At 44.5% G+C, this 12572-nt stretch overlaps 1 protein-coding gene across 1 annotated transcript in view; it reads right to left on the minus strand.

Moving 5' to 3' along the window:
* Nucleotides 1-5071, minus strand: part of MARCHF7 (membrane associated ring-CH-type finger 7) — a 59236-nt gene extending 54165 nt beyond the window's left edge. The window contains exon 1 of the mRNA XM_082261330.1: nucleotides 4938-5071. The gene's annotated coding sequence lies outside the window, so the exon portion shown is untranslated. The remainder of the gene's footprint in view (nucleotides 1-4937) is intronic.
* Between the last annotated feature and the right edge of the window lie 7501 nt (nucleotides 5072-12572).

A 12572-nucleotide genomic window follows, 5' to 3' on the forward strand; every position in this document is an offset into this window, starting at 1 on the left:
TTCCCTGAGGAAGGTCGGGACCCAAACGTATTGGTGTTCTAGTATTAATGTCTGATGGGAGTGTTGGTTTATACACTCCAAGACTAATGGGCCATACACACTATACCCGGGGTCTTCAAACTTCGGCCCTCCAGTTGTTGCGGAACTACACATCCCATGAGGCATTGTAAAACTCTGAAAATCACAGACATGACTAGGCATGATGGGAATTGTAGTTCCTAAACAACTGGAGGTCCATAGTTGTGAAGACCACTGCACTATAAGATTTTCTAAAGACTTTCCTTCAAGACTTACCAAAACCATATAATATGAGATCAAACCTAAACACTTTCAATTTGCATGCAATCTGGCAGGCCCTTGCACTACATAGAAAAGGTAAATCTGAAGGAAATTGACCACAAAAATTGGATAGTGTGTATCCAGCTTAAGGCTTCTTTCACACGGCCCGCCTCCATAGGCGGATCCGTGCTGCTCAGCAGGGGATGGATACACAGATCCCTACTGAGCAGGCAGGTGACAGCGCCATCTCCGCTCTGTGTGCAGAGAGGGAGGTGTCAGAGCCCCATGCATCTCTATGGGGGAATCGGATGAGCGGACCGACTGTCCGCTCCCATCTGATCCCCTGCACGGATGGAAAATAGGGTTTCCATCCGTGCGGATTTCACGGACAGGATGGGATGCGGATGGCAGCGGACATGTCTCCGCTGACATCCGCTGCCCCATAGGGATGCATGGAGGATCAGATCCGCCTAAAAAAACTGACAGGCGGATCAGATCACTCGTGAGAAAGGACCCTAAAGTTGGCCATTCCTTATACAATTCCCCCACCCACAACAGTCAGTGTTGACAGGGGAATCCCTCCCACTACACTATTGTATTCTGACAGGGAGGTTTCCCAACTGTCAGAATACAATGATCACTGTTGGCCATCCTTCAGTCTAAAGCCCATTGCTGACCTGGTTTTGCCAACAATACAATATGAAACAGACATGGTCACACCACCCACACAGAGTACATTCCATCTACCACCCTCCATATACACTGCTCAAAGAAAAAAAAGGAACACATTAGATCTCAATGGAGAAAGATATGCTGGATATCTATACGGATATGGACTGGGTAGATTTAATCTGTTAGGAATGAAAGGATTCCACATTGTTTGATGGAAATTAAAATTATCAACCTACAGAGGGCTAAGTTCAAAGACACCCCCAAAATCAAAGTGAAAAAGTGATGAGCAGGCTAGTCCATTTTGATGAAATTACATTGCAGTAACTCAAAATTGTACTCAGTTTGTAATCATCCACATGCCTATATGCATGCCTGACAACGTCAGGGCATGATCCCAATGAGACAACGTATGGTGTCCTGGGGTATTTTCTCCCAGACCAGGGCATCACTGAGCTCCTGAACAGACTGAGGTGCAACCTGGCAACATCGGATGGACCGAAACAAAATGTACCAGAGATTTTCTATTGGATTTAGGCAAGGATAGCATGGGGACCATTCAATGGCATACATTCCTTCATCCTCCAGGAACTGTCTGCATACTCTTGCTACATGAGGGTGGGCATTGTCATGAATCAGGAGGAACCCAGAACACACTGCACCAGCATAGGGTCTGACAATGGGTCCAAGGAGTTCATCCCGATTCCTAATGGCAGTCTGAATGCCATTGTCTAACCTGTAGAGGTCTGTGCACCCCTCCATGGATATGCCTCCCTAGACCATCACTGACCCACCACCAAACCAGTCATGCTAAACGATGTTACAAGCAGCATTACATTCTCCACGGCTTCTCAAGACCCTTTCACGTCTGTCACATGTGCGCAGGGTGAACCTGCTCTCATCTGTGACAAGCACAGGGCGCTACTGGCAGACCTACCAATTCTGGTGTTCAATAGCAAATGCCAAACAAGCTCCATGATGCCAGGCAGTTAGCACAGGGACCACTAGAGGACATCAGGCCCTTAGGCCACCCTCATGAAGTCTGTCTCTGACCACACAATCAGAAACATTAACACCAGTGGCCTGCTGGAGGTCATTTTGTAGAGCTCTGGCAGTGCTCATCCTGTTCCTCTTTGTACAGAGGAGCAGATACCAGTTCTGCTGATGGGTCAAGGACCTTCTAAGGCCCTGTTCAGCGCTCCCGAATCTCCTCCATGCTCTTGAGACTGTGCTGGAAGACAGCAAACCTGGCAATGGCACGTATTGATGTGCCATACTGGAGGAGTTGGGACTGCCTGTGCAACCTCTATAGGGTCCAAGAATGGCCCCATGCTACCAGTAGTGACACTCACCCTAGCCAAATGCAAAACAGTGAGAAGAAAAAAAAAAAAAAAAAAAAAAGTCAGTTGCCTCCACCTGTAAAACCATTCCTGTTTTGGAGGGCGTCTCATTGTTGCCCATCTAGTGCACCTTTTAATTTACACCAAAGCAGCTAAAACTGATTAAGGCCCCTTTCACACATACAGTCTGTTCAGTTCACCAGCTCAGTCCACGTCAAAATGTATCTTTTTTATACATCCACTACCAAAGCAAAAACGGATGACAAACAGACCGTCTGTCCGTTTACATCAGTTTTTCATCCGATCTGTTTTTTTTTGACAGATGAGAAATAGGGCATTCCAAAAAACAGACATTGAGAGCCCATTCACACAGGGGGCGACACGACTTGCCGGGGCAACCTGTGAAGTCACGGTGCACAGCTCGCACCACGACCTCGGCGCGACATGCACGGACTTCATATAATTGAAGTCAATGCAAGTCGCCTCCAGGTCACCCCAAAGTAGTACAGGACCCTTTTTCTAAGTCGGAGCTCCTATTAGAACGGGTCATGCGCTAATCAATGGCAGGCGACCTACCGCAACTTGTCAGGCGACCAAGTCGCCTGACAAGTCGCGCTAGTGTGAATGGGGTCTGAAGGAAGCGGATGAAAACGTAAATTTTTACATAGAGATGCATTGATGTCCATCTTTCAACGGATACATGAAAAACGGACCGCATGTGTGAAAGGGGCCTAACAACCCCCTCTGCTACATAACTGACCACATCACTATCCCTGGAGTTTAATGACCTGATGCTGTACTCCTGTACTGCTGATTAAACAAGTGTTCCTTTCATTTTTCTGAGCAGTGAATTATATAGAGACCATACAGAGTCCATATTAGAGTGTGAGCTCCATTTGTTATTTGGAGCAGACAGGGTCACATCCCCAATATTGGAGGAGTGGCCCTGTATTTTATTACTGACTCTACATGCTCCATATATTATTATTATTATTATTATTATTATTGGGGGGGCCTTGTCTTATTTTATTATTGACCCAGCACACTCCATATATTAGTATTGGGGGGTACCCTGTCTATTTACCCTGCATACTCCATATATTATTATTATGGGGGGTACCCTGTCTATTTACCCTGCATACTCCATATATTATTATTTTGGGGGGGTACCCTGTCTAATATTGACCCTGCATACTCCATATATTAGTATTGGGGGGTACCCTGTCTATTATTGACCGTGCATACTCCATATATTAGTATTGGGGGGTACCCTGTCTAATATTGACCCTGCATACTCCATATATTAGTATTACGGGGTACCCTGTCTATTGTTGACCTTGCATACTCCATATTAGTATGGGGGGGGGGGGGGGAGTACCCTGTCTATTATTGACCCTGCATACTCCATATATTAGTATTACGGGGTACCCTGTCTATTATTGACCTTGCATACTCCATATTAGTATGGGGGGGGGGGGGGGAGTACCCTGTCTATTTTATTATTGACCCTGCATACTTCAGATATTAGTATTTGGGGGGGTACCCTGTCTTATATTAGTAATTACCCTGCATACTCCATATATTCATATGGGGGGTACCCTGTCTTATTTTAGTATCGACCCTGCAAACTCCATATATTAGTATTGGGGGAGGGGGGGTAACACTGTCTATTATTTTATTATTGACCTTGCATGCTCCATATATTAGTATTGGGGGGGGGGGGGTACCCTGTCTATTATTTTTCTATTGACCTTGCATACTCCATATATTAGTATGGGAGGGGGGGGGTACCCTGTCTTATTTTATTATTGACCCTGCATACTTCAGATATTATTAGTATTTGGGGGGGGGGGGGTACCCTGTCTTTTTTTACTATTGACCTTGCATACTCCATATATTAGTATTTGGGGGGGGGGGGGTACCCTGTCTTATTTTACTATTGACCTTGCATACTCCATATATTAGTATGGGGGGGGGGTACCCTGTCTTATTTTACTATTGACCCTGCATACTGCATATATTATTATTATTATTGGGGGGGGGGTTATCCTGTCTTATTTTAGTATTGACCCTGCATACTCCATATACTAGTATTGGGGTGGGGGGTACCCTGTATTTTATTGACCCTGCATACTCCATTTATTATTATTGGGGGGGTGACCCTGTCTTATTGAGACCCTGAATGCTCCATATATTAGTATTGGGGTACCCTGTCTAGTGACCCTGCATACTCCATACATTAGTATTTGGGGGGGGGGGGGGTATTCTGTCTGTTCCTTATGTTAATCTAGAGTGGTCAGGGTCACTCCCCCCATAGCCCTAGTGACCACACCCTCTCCCCCTGTATTGGGGGGGGGGGGGACATGGTCTCAGAACTTCCACGACAAAGCAAAGACTAAATATTTCCACTGACCGCCAATAAGAGCCCCTCATCTCCATAGAAGTCCCCAGTGTCAGCGCCCAGGCCTTGTACAACCCGCACAGCCATGACAGGTCCGCTTACATGGCCGGGGCTGGCACCGTTCCTTAGAACACCAATCATAGTAAACATAAGACGATACAGGCGGCGGGGAGTCCCTTCCTACTCCCCTCTCTGCTACCCTGACCGCCCCTCCAAACCACATCCGCCACTTTTCCCCCTCCTCTCACCGTCCGAGCTCCGCTTCTCTCGGCCTGCCACAACCCGTAGGAAAAATGGCGTCGTCTTTTTATGGCATACGGGCCCCAGCACGCAGGTCAGGTGACATGGAAACGCTCCTCTTCTCGACGCCCTTCCCTTCACCCACACCATGTGACCAGACCTTGACTGGCGGCGTGCGCGTCTGCCGCCATGTTTGTTATGGGCAAATGCGGGCGGGAAGGAACGGGAAGGAGTGTTATGTGGCTGTGTATGATTTTGAAGATTTGTCTAGCTTCCCTATACATTTCCTGTGTTTTTCATAAAACATTATCTGAAGGTGTCATATCGGCATATCTGAAGTGCTTGTTTTATGTTTGATTTAAAGTGGAGTTAAAGGCATGTTTTCCCATATTGGTTAAAGAGAGAGTTTACCCACCTAATTACCAGGCCTGTTTCTGACACGTGTTGTTTACAAGTTAAAGAGGAGTTCCACCCAAAAGTGGAACTTCCGCTCTTTTGCTTCATCCCCCTCCCTCTCCGGTGCCACATTTGGCACCTTTCAGGGGGGGTTACCTGTTTTTAACAGGTACCCTTCCTCACTTCCGGGACATGGGGCCGCGGCTGTACGTCCTGGAAGTTCGCCTCCTTCCCCTTACCACCGAGCCAATAGAAATGCGCAGCGCAGTAGGGACCCGGCCCTGAAGCCACAAGGCTTCACTGCCGGGTTCCCTTACCGGCAATGGCGGCGGCAGCAGCCGATGGAAATATCAGCTGCGGTGCCGACATCGCTGGACTTCAGGACAGGTAAAGCCCCGTACACACGTACCGATCGTCCGCCGTAAATATTCGGCCGATTGTAGGCTTGTTAGTATGATGCTTCCGACAGCCGACATCGCATTTTCGGCCGAACAGAATCTGGCGTGCAGACTTTAAAATATTTGTTGGCCGTCTCCAGAACAGCCGATTGTTCGCCAGTCAGTACAGATTTCGGCCGACAGACAGCAGATTTGCAAGACTGGGCATGCTCAGAAAAGAAAAAACACACGGAAAGTTAACGATCACATGACATCACTTCTGCAGTCGGCTGTTGTTGGCTGACAAAATTCATGTGCAGTCTTTTGCAGTTTTCAACAGACGAGACAGCCCTGGACAAAAGACGGCCGATCGTTCGGCCGACGATCAGTACTTGTGTACGGGGCTTTAGTGTCCTGATATTAATAGTCAGCAGCTACAGTATGTGTACAGTGTGTGTACAGTATGTGTAGGGTACAGTGTGTGTACAGTGTGTGTACAGTGTGTGTGTACGGTGTATGTGTACAGTGTGTGTACGGTGTGTGTAGGGTACAGTATGTGTACAGTATGTGTACAGTATGTGTACGGTGTGTGTGTACAGTGTGTGTAGGGTACAGTGTGTGTATAGTGTGTGTGTACAGTATGTGTACAGTGTGTGTACGGTATGTGTACAGTATGTGTAGGGTACAGTGTGTGTACAGTATGTGTACAGTATGTGTAGGGTACAGTGTGTGTACAGTGTGCGTACAGTGTGTGTACGGTATGTGTACAGTGTGTGTACAGTGTGTGTGTATAGTATGTGTACAGTGTGTGTATATTGTGTGTACAGTATTTGTACAGTGTGTGTATAGTATGTGTACAGTATGTGTATATTGTGTGTACAGTATGTGTACAGTGTGTGTATAGTGTGTGTACAGTATGTATATAGTGTGTGTACAGTGTGTGTACAGTATGTGTATAGTATGTGTACAGTATGTGTACGGTATGTGTACAGTGTGTGTACAGTATGTGTACAGTGTGTGTATAGTATGTGTACAGTGTGTGTATAGTGTGTGTACAGTATGTGTACAGTATGTGTACAGTATGTGTACAGTGTGTGTACAGTGTGTGTACAGTGTGTGTACAGTATGTGTACGGTATGTGTACAGTGTGTGTACGGTATGTGTACGGTGTGTGTGTACAGTATGTGTAGGGTACAGTATGTGTACAGTGTGTGTGTACAGTATGTGTACAGTGTGTGTAGGGTACAGTGTGTGTATAGTGTGTGTGTACAGTATGTGTACAGTATGTGTACAGTATGTGTACAGTGTGTGTACGGTATGTGTACAGTGTGCGTACAGTATGTGTAGGGTACAGTGTGTGTACAGTATGTGTACAGTATGTGTAGGGTACAGTGTGTGTACAGTGTGCGTACAGTGTGTGTACGGTATGTGTACAGTGTGTGTACAGTATGTGTACAGTGTGTGTACAGTGTGTGTGTATAGCATGTGTACAGTGTGTGTATATTGTGTGTACAGTATTTGTACAGTGTGTGTATAGTGTGTGTACAGTATGTATATAGTGTGTGCACAGTGTGTGTACAGTATGTGTATAGTGTGTGTACAGTGTGTGTATAGTGTGTGTACAGTGTGTGTATAGTATGTGTACAGTGTGTGTACAGTATGTGTACGGTATGTGTACAGTGTGTGTACAGTGTGTGTATAGTGTGTGTACAGTATGTGTACAGTGTGTGTACGGTATGTGTATAGTGTGTGTACAGTATGTGTACAGTGTGTGTACGGTATGTGTACAGTGTGTGTATAGTATGTGTACAGTGTGTGTACAGTGTGTGTACAGTATGTGTACGGTATGTGTATAGTGTGTGTACAGTGTGTGTACGGTATGTGTACAGTGTATGTACAGTATGTGTACAGTGTGTGTACAGTATGTGTACAGTGTGTGTACGGTATGTGTACAGTGTGTGTACAGTATGTGTACGGTATGTGTATAGTGTGTGTACAGTATGTGTACGGTATGTGTATAGTGTGTGTACAGTGTGTGTACGGTATGTGTATAGTGTGTGTACAGTGTGTGTACGGTATGTGTACAGTGTGTGTACAGTGTGTGTACGGTATGTGTATAGTGTGTGTACAGTGTGTGTACAGTATGTGTACGGTATGTGTATAGTGTGTGTACAGTATGTGTACGGTATGTGTATAGTGTGTGTACAGTATGTGTACCTGCTGACTTTTAATTTTTGGAGAGGAAGGCGGAACTCCGCTTTAAAATCAGTATTTTTTGCTAGAAAATGACTTAGAACCCCCAAATATTATATATATATTTTTAGCAGAGATCCTGGCAAAAATGGAGATCACTGCAATACTTTATGTCATACCGTATTTGCGCAGTGGTCTTACAAACGCAATTTTTTTGAGAAAAGTACACTTTAAAAAAAAAAATATAAGAAGTCAGTAAAGTTAGCCCAATCTTTTTAGATAATTATTGTTATGCTGAGTAAATTGATACCTAACATGTCACACTTCACAATTGGGCACGCTCATGGATTGGCGACAAATGACGGTACTTAAAAATCTCCATAGGCTACGCTATCAGATTTTTTACAGGTTACCAGTTTAGAGTTACAGAGGAGATCTTGTGCTCGAATTATTGCTCTCGGTTTAACCAAGGCGGCGATACCTCACGTGTGGTTTGAATACTGTTTACATATGTGGGTGCGACTTGCGTATGCGTTCTCTTCTGCACACAAGCTCGGAGGGACGGGCCACTTTACATTTTTTTTTTCTTATTTTCCTTTTCATTTTTACACTGTCACTTTCAAAAAATGTTTTTGATCACTTTTATTCCTATTACAAGCAATTCATCCCTTGTAATAGAAATAGGGAAGACAGAGCCTCAGATCTCTCATTCACACCTAAAAGCAAAAAAAAAGTGACGTTTGACGTCGCTCCGGTCCTCCAGGGGCATAGAGTCGAGTGGGGGCCATCTTGCCTTCACTTGACTTCCTGCCCATCACTACACAGGGTTGGATCATTTTCGCCGCTACCGGGGGGCACCTCTCCCGCTGCCCACAAAAGTGATCCCGTGGTGAATCCACAGCCTGGACTACTTTTATGTGAAAGAGGATCGCCTGCTGTATAAAAAAAATACACCTGCTGCCAAAACCACGGTATATAACGTCAAAGTAATGACATATACATTCAGTGGGCAGTCCGGAAATCGTTTTTAAACCCCTGACTGTTTTGTTTTTATTTTTATGTGACATCTGTGTCACATTGGGGAGATTTCCCTTCATTTTCTGTTCCATAGCCAAAACAGGAAGTCCCTCCAAAGTGAGGGAATCGGGGTCACCAGAACTATTTTCCCTGTTGAAAGATTTTCCTTTATTTCTGCTCGGGTGACAACTCAAAATATGGTATTTTCCTTCACTTTTACACTCAGTGATAACAGGAAAAATAGGGTGAATCTCCCTAACAGGAACACAGACAGCAATAAAACCTGACAGGGGTTCTAATCCCACTCCACTCTATCCAAAACTAAAAAAAACATAAAGTTTTGCTTTTAGTTATACTTTGAAAATGTAAAAAAAAAGAACATTTTGATTTTAAAAGTAGATTTCAGAGGTATACGTCCCTGTACACATACGTTCCTGTACACATATGTCCCTGTACACATACGTTTCTGTACAAATACGTCCCTATACACATATGTTCTTGTACACATATGTCCCTGTACACATATGTTCCTGTACACGTATGTCCCTGTCCACATACGTTCTGTACAAATACATCCCTGTACACATACATTCTTGTACACATACGTTCCTGTACACATATGTCCCTGTACACATACGTTTCTGTACACATATGTCCCTGTACACATACGTTTCTGTACAAATACGTCCCTGTACACATATGTTCTTGTACACGTATGTCCCTGTACACATACGTTCTGTACAAATACATTCTTGTACACATACGTTCCTGTACACATATGTCCCTGTACACATACGTTCCTGTACACATACGTCCATGTACACATACGTTCCTGTACACATACGTCCATGTACACATACGTTCCTGTACACATACGTCCATGTACACATACGTTCCTGAACACATATGTTCCTGTACATATATGTCCCTGTACACATACGACTCTCTGTACACATACGTCCTTGTACAAATATGTTCCTGTACACATATGTTCCTGTACACATACGTCCCTGTAAACATATGTCTCTGTACACATACATTCCTGTACAAATACATTCCTGTATACATACATTCCTGTACACATATATGTTCCTGTACATATACAGCCTTGTACACATATACGTCCCTGTACAAATACTATCTAGTACACATATACGTTCCTGTACACATACTATCCTGTACAAAAACTATCTAGTACACATATACATTCCTGTATACATACATTCCTGTACACATATATATTCCTGTACATATACAGCCTTGTACAAATACTATCTAGTACACATATACATTCCTGTACACATACTATCCTGTACAAATACTATCTAGTACACATATACGTTCCTGTACACATACTATCCTGTACACATACGCCCCTGTACACATACTGTATGTCCTTGTATGTGAGGACTGCTCAGAAAAGCGCCCAGCCCCAGCAATCGTCCAGTAATAGATCATTATAGCAGTCACCTACTGCTTTAGAGAGAGACTGGGCAGAGTTGTGCCGGCCTCTGTATTGTGAAAAAGCTCCATGACATCCCTACACTCCCGATGTAAACACAACAAACATCGGCTGTCTCTGCCCTTATTTTATGATGCACTTTCTGCCAGCTGGCCACATACAGCCAGAGTTGTATAAAGTACTCGAAACCCATACTTGAGTAAAAGTACAAGTGCTCAATCAAAAAGTGACTTGAGTAGAAGTAATTTTTTGAACTTAAGTATTGCAAGTAGTTTTTTTTTTTAAACATTTTGCTACTCAAGTACTGAAAGTAAAAGTACAAGTACTGTGTTATGTAGTTATTAAAGAAAGAAGTAAAAAGTTTGAACATCATATTGTTTTTTATTATTTCAAATGCAGCTTTTATTTATACATACAGTAGCATTTATTTTTCGTATGCGATGATAATACACATGTTTTGAGCTTCATGAAACCTGCCATCTACTGTTCTGGCAGTGGTAATTTTTATAATTGTAACGAGTAACTATGCAGCACAAAAAAAATATATCAGAGTAGAAGTATTGAAATCATGGAAAAAATGTAGTGAAGTAAAAGTGGAAGTAGGAGAAAAAAATTCTACTCTAGGAAAGTACAGATACCGCCTTTCGGTACTTAAGTACAGTAGTGAAGTAGTTCTACTTAGTTACTATACATCTCTGCATACAGTATACTGTATACGGCCTCTCACTGGGTTGGCTTTAACGTTGAGCAGTCACATATATATTTATATTTGGTAAGTATTAGGGGGGCTGAGGGGGGAGCTGCACACTGAAGTTTTTTTACCTTCGTGCATAGAATGCACGAAGGTAAAACATTTTCAACATTTACAAGCACTTTAGGTAAATGTCTGTATCCCCCCTCCCTCTCTCACAGATGGATATAAATGTGTGTTTTTTTTTTTTGTTCTACAAAGCAACACTTCCTAATTTCTCGCCTTGGCAAGAATGCATTTGTGTGTCTTGCCCCCCTGCGCATGCATGGATGAGCCACGAGACACGTGCGGAGATACAGCTGACAGTTCCCTATGCATCTCTATGGGGGAAATCGGATGTCAACGGACCGTCAGTCCGTTCTCACCCGATCCCATCCGATCCGCTGGACGGATGGAAAATAGGGTTTCCATCTGTCCAGATTTGACGGATCGGATCGGGTCGGATGTCAGCGGACATGTCTCCGCTGACATCCGATGCCCCATAGGAATGCATGGGGGGACCATTCAGATCCGCCAAAAAAACGGACAGGCGGATCTGAACGGTCCGCCTGTGTGAAAGAGGCCTAAGGGTCCTTTCACACGGCCGCTCCGTGTGTCCGCAAATCATCCTATTTTTTTGCGGATGATTTGCGGACATAATGTAAGTGAATGGCACTGCAGATGTCAGCGGAATACCATCCGCTGACATCCGATTTTCCTCCTTTCAGTTCTGTTCCGTTTTTTGGAACGGAACAGAACCCTATTTTTTAGGGTGGGTGTCTCTACTAGTAGCACGAGGTGATACCGGGACCCTATAGAGGTTGCACAGGCAGTCCAACTCCTCCAGGATGGCACACTAATATGTGCCATTGCCAGAAGGTTTGCTGTGTCTCCCAGCACAGTCTCAAGAGCATGGAGAAGATTCCAGGAGAGCTGGACAGGGCCGCAGTAGGTCTCCTCATGAAACAGACTTTATGAGGGTGGCCTGAGGGCCCAACGTCCTCTAGGGGGCCCTCTGCTCACTGCCCGGCACCAATAGCTTGATTGGCATTTGCCATTGAACACCAGAATTGGAAGGTCTGCCACTGGCGCCCTGTGTTTTTCACAGATGAGAGCAGGTTCACCCTGAGCACATGTGACAGAAGTGAAAGGGTCTAGAGAAACCATGGAGAATGTTATGCAACCTTTTAACATCATTCAGCATGACCAGTTCGGTGGTGGGTCAGTGATGGTCTGGGGAGGCATATCCATGGAGGGACGCACAGACCTATACAGGCTAGACAATGGTACCCTGACTGCCATTAGGTATCGGGATGAATTCCTTGGACCCATTATCAGACCCTACGCTGGTGTAGTGGGTCCTGGGTTCCTCCTGGTGCACTATAATGCCCGGCCTCATGTGGCAAGAGTATGCAGCCAGTTCCTGGAGGATGAAGGAATTGATACCATTGAATGGTATCCCCTGACC

This window comes from Pelophylax lessonae, assembly GCF_965119305.1.
Source record: "Pelophylax lessonae genome assembly, chromosome: 6".
NCBI lineage: Eukaryota > Metazoa > Chordata > Amphibia > Anura > Ranidae > Pelophylax > Pelophylax lessonae.